The sequence below is a fragment of the Apis dorsata genome, unplaced genomic scaffold (genome assembly GCF_000469605.1).
Source record: "Apis dorsata unplaced genomic scaffold, Apis dorsata 1.3 scaffold_93, whole genome shotgun sequence".
NCBI lineage: Eukaryota > Metazoa > Arthropoda > Insecta > Hymenoptera > Apidae > Apis > Apis dorsata.
Genome location: NW_006263391.1, coordinates 326,132 through 330,886, shown reverse-complemented (window position 1 = coordinate 330,886; position 4,755 = coordinate 326,132). Strand labels below are relative to the sequence as shown.

The following is a 4,755-nucleotide window of genomic DNA, read 5'->3' as shown; positions in this document are numbered from 1 at the left end:
GAAGGAGAACACGACCTTGGAGCTGCACATTCAGCTGTGTCATCCGCGAGCCGTTAACGCTCAGGTGGTTTCTCGAGAGCCCCAGGGACGAGCATCAATCACTCAATCGGTAGTGCAGGTGTAATATGATTATTGTCGCTAAGATAACCCGCCACGATACAACACTGTACAAAGTGTGCCAAGTGTGACGTAACAGGATTTATCCTCCGTTGGATGACGATGTCGAATCGAATATTCACGCTCCGTAGCATTTTTCCTTCGTTGACGAAATTTTCAAAATTTTTTTACATCTTACATGGGGTGCAACTTTTTCTTTTAACTTTTTCGAACAAAAAGTGTCTCTTTATTTCTTTTCCTTCCAAATTCGTCTAAATTTGAAATTTCGTTCGCGAACGATTCGTTCTCGTGGAAGAGTTAGAGCGGCAGAAATAGATGCCTCCCTGTTGGAACACGGTGACTCGGCACAACCTGTCTTATTTTCTGAATGACTCCGCGTTTCGATACACTCTCGATCTGGGCTAGTGAGAGCGCCAATTTTAACTGTTTATCCCGCGAATCCTTGGAGAAACTCTCTCCCAACGAGACGAAGAAGAAGAGGAAGAAGAAGAAGAAGAAGGAGAAGAAGGAGAATCGAGTACTTGCTAATAATAATAATAATAATAATAATAATAATAATAATAATAAAAAGGAAGAAAAGAAGAGGGAATCGAATATCGTTCGAGACGATAAACGATTTATTGAACATGGATAATTAATTCGTAAACATTTTTAGGTAGAAGTAAAGTCTGACTGAGTGAAACGGGGAGAAAGATGGACGATCGATCGCGCGTACTGGGCCAACGAGGAGGTAAAATAATGCGGCACGTGCGTTACTTAGAGAGAGAAAGAAACAATAATTTTTTTAGATATGAAAAATATTTATATATCTGCGTGAATAATTCACAATTTGTGCCCATATATGTATATATATACATATATACATATATATATATATAAATTTATATATATATGCGAAGGCCCAGTTAATGCTCTACATCTACCCTGTAGATCCGAATTTGTTTGATAAGAGGCGACAAATTCGGTTCTAGAGAGGTTTGTGTGGTGCATACAGAGCTACAGAGGTCTCGAAAAATCAACGGGTCGTTACACGATTTGTATTTGTAAACAATCGATTGTCACGTCGATTATCTTGTTTATTTCGAGATCGAAAAATTATATATATATATCATCGAATTAGTTTGACGATCCTCTTAGCCGCCATTTTTTTTTCCCCTATAATTTTTCGATCGTCTTCGTCGTCCATTTTGTATTCACATGTTCGTAGATGTAAGATGGATCTAGATGGATAAAGACTTGATTGTGAAGAAATTATCGATCGAAAAAAAAAAAAAAAAAAAAAGTCCTCCACAATTTCTAGAAATCGTCGAAATTGTATAAGTCGATTAGTAAATTTTTTTTCTCGATCCATAAATTTCATAAAAGATCTCATAAAAATTTCAATAAATTCTGCAACAATTTTCGCGGATTCAGAAAAAAGACAAGAACGTGTTCATTAATCGCCACCAAGAAGAACAGGATGGAACAGTATTTATTGCTCGGGAGCGTTTTTCAGCCATGCTGTCATGCGTGCGGATACGTTGGAAAAAATTCTGTTAGAAGAATTAATGATTGTTATTAATATTGTCGACTTAACACGTAATACGTCCTGCGAGAGAGAGAGAGAGAGAGGATGATCCACGTTAGGATTCTAATGTACACGTTGCATTAGCTTGCGCATTCTTGTACGTACGCTTTCTACTGGTCGACTCAAAAATGTACATCGTGAACAGTGTAAAGAAAAAAAAAAAAAAAATCAATTTTGAGAATCTGGTATCTCCATTAAATTTGATCAGAATTAGAGATTTCTCTTTTTAAATTTTCATTATTATTGTACAGAAAAGTTTCAAAAGATGTATCGACGTTTTATCGTAATCTTTACAAAAAGTGAAAATATCGATTTCTCTCCCCTAATGAAAAATTAATATTGGCACGTGCGAGGCGACACTAGCGCCACTCATTAACTCGAGATAATTTACTCGTCGTTCCTTTAATNTTTTTTTTTTCTGAGTTGGATTTGAATTAAATTTTTTTTTTTTTGGATTTTTTTTTTTGGATTTCTTCCCGGAGGGAATTATCCAATTATAATACGAGCTGCGCAAAAAATTGTTTTTCAACGGAAAAAGTATTCTTTCAATAACTTTTTCGTTGGAATTGTATTCTTGGAACGGGATTAAAAAAGTTATTTTTAGGATTCTTCCAGAAATTATTTTATCTATAACGATAAAAAACTAGATATTTTTATAATAAATTTAATATATTTATAATTATATTTATTTATTTATATTATTCAATCGTGATAATGAATTAAGTGAATTTTTTAATCAATTTGCATCAGGAATAACGTAAGAGATGGACACAAAAATTATTTGTTCTGTCATTGTTTACTCTTATAAAAGAAAAAAAAAGAAAATTTGTAATATTGTCGATTCAAATTCTCCTTGCTAACTGCGAAAAAAAAATCGATAAATCATTTTTATCATTATCGCGCTAATCTATGTAAATGATAATCTATGCAAATAGAAAATATTTAAATTAATTCGTTCGTCTTATAGGAAATTATTGTGCCATCGAGATCGATTACGAGTTTTATTAACTCGAGTTTTAAATAATCTTAATCTTGGTATGAGATCGCGCCGCATTGTAGATTGGTTGGATGATAAGGAAGAAGAAGAAGAAGAAGAAGAAGAAGAAGAAGAAGAAAAAAAAGGGGACCGACCGAGTTGCAATTAAGAAAACGGAAAATCTGCAATTCAGAGCACGATTGTGATACAATATAATGGAGAAAACTTGGAGAAAAAGCGTTCGAGGAAATTCGGAGCGCCAACCCTTTATGATTAACGAGGGAAATGTTCGTGTTCTCCGTTTTTATCCCACATCGCTCCAAGCGTTGTTTCTTTCTTTTTCTTTTTTAATCACTCGTCGATATGTAATTTTTGGGATATCTCGAAATTTCAAGTAAAAAAGTTTTGTATCATTTTTTTTTACAACACGTTCGATTATTTATATTATTTCCCGAAACGTCGAGGTAATTTCGATCGTGCACACCGATTGAAATTTTTTAACCAAACTTTTCCCTTTTTTAGGATCCCCCAAAACCTAGGATCCTAAAAATAAAATTGTTGGTAAGACATCTTTTTCAACGAAACTTGATCTCGGCGAATAAAGATGGCGCGTGGGAAGGAGAGCGCATGCGCAAAATTTCAAACTTTCATCCTAACCTAACCACCCTCTTTCGAATCTCTCGACTTCGAATCTCGATTCGCAAAAGGAAAAGCTTATTTTCACGTTCTGCAAAACAAAACAAAAAAAAAAAAAAAAAAAAAAAAAAAAAAAGAAAAGAAAAGAAAAGCGCGAAACCACTCACCACAAAAATGGCGGGCTGCTCGTTAACACAAACCGGCACGCGCATCAATTTCATCCGCAATTTCCTTCCATCAAGGAATTATTCGCACAGGTGGCGTGGAGGGATCGTTAGTTAATACGCAAACATCATCAAAGTGTCCTTAGTACCTCTCTCTCTCTCTCTCTCCTTCTTTCGACGTTGAGGACTTCTTCATCAGAGGCGTCGGGATCGTTAACTCGCCTGTAAACACGGTGCCGCCATCAAAACGTCATCAGTTGCACGAAATTGGAGAAAAATGGCGGGCGGCGAACGGTAAAAATCGCGGTTAACCGGACGTTGGGACGTTTCTCCATTAGCTGCTCGATTCACGAGCGAACGTTCCGCGTCCCCGTTTCATCCGATAATTATTAAACGAGCCACCTGCGATTCCTTCCACACGGGAACGAACTCAAGTGCGGCCTGATTCGATCGATCGTACGAAAAGATTAGAGTTGAAGTTGGAGGCTATAGGATATAGTTCATGGAAGGATTAGGGATTCTATTTTTTTTTTTTTTTTTGGTTCGAGATTCGAGGGGAAATTAAATTTTTTTCAAAATGATAAATAGATTCTAATTATTATTCGTCGAATTATGGACCGATGGAAAAATTAAATTTTCATTGGGAGTGGATCTTTTTAATCTCGGGGGAGGAAGAGATTTTTAAATTTTTAAAATCCTCGAAAAGGGGATGATAGAAGGCGATTGGATTGGGGGATAACGAGATGGACTCGTAACGCGTCCACATTGTGAAAGAACCTGTAGAAATTGCTCCAATTATGGAACACTGCTCGGAGATTTGATTTTCCGCGCAAGAAATATTCCGACCGAGGTGGAAGCGTTCAACGAGATGACTGACATTTGAAGCAGCGTTATTTATATTAATTACGAAGGAACGTGGTAAATTGAATAACGTTGCATTTGTAATTCCGTTTGATATCTCCGCGTGAAAGAAGCGTGAAGTTATTACCGTGTTGCCGTAACATAGTTACACATTACCGGCTCGCAGTCGATCAAAAAGAGTGGAAGGAGGAATGGAATTGAAATCGCTAATGTAATTGCCGCTCCGACTCTTATTACAATTATAATCGTACCATGACCAATTAAAGCCTTGCGAATATATATATATATATATAAAACTTTATGAAACTTAATTTCGAATAACAATGGCAAACAAAGTAATTAAGCAAAATTATCAACTTATTTCTCTCGAAAATATTTTCTCACAGAAATTTAAATCATATATATACATCTCGATCAAAAATTTCTACTTACTT

At 35.7% G+C, this 4,755-nt stretch overlaps 2 long non-coding RNA genes across 2 annotated transcripts in view; one reads left to right on the top strand and one right to left on the bottom strand.

The window, feature by feature from the left end:
• The first annotated feature begins 6 nt into the window (after positions 1-6).
• On the top strand, positions 7-879 carry LOC116185076. The gene is made up of 2 exons (XR_004149826.1): positions 7-112; positions 777-879. It is a non-coding gene; the product is annotated as an uncharacterized LOC116185076 (long non-coding RNA).
• Positions 880-3,419: 2,540 nt separating this feature from the next.
• Positions 3,420-4,755, bottom strand: part of LOC116185077 — a 3,199-nt gene continuing 1,863 nt past the window's right edge. The window contains exon 2 of the long non-coding RNA XR_004149827.1: positions 3,420-3,682. This is a non-coding gene — a long non-coding RNA (uncharacterized LOC116185077). The remainder of the gene's footprint in view (positions 3,683-4,755) is intronic.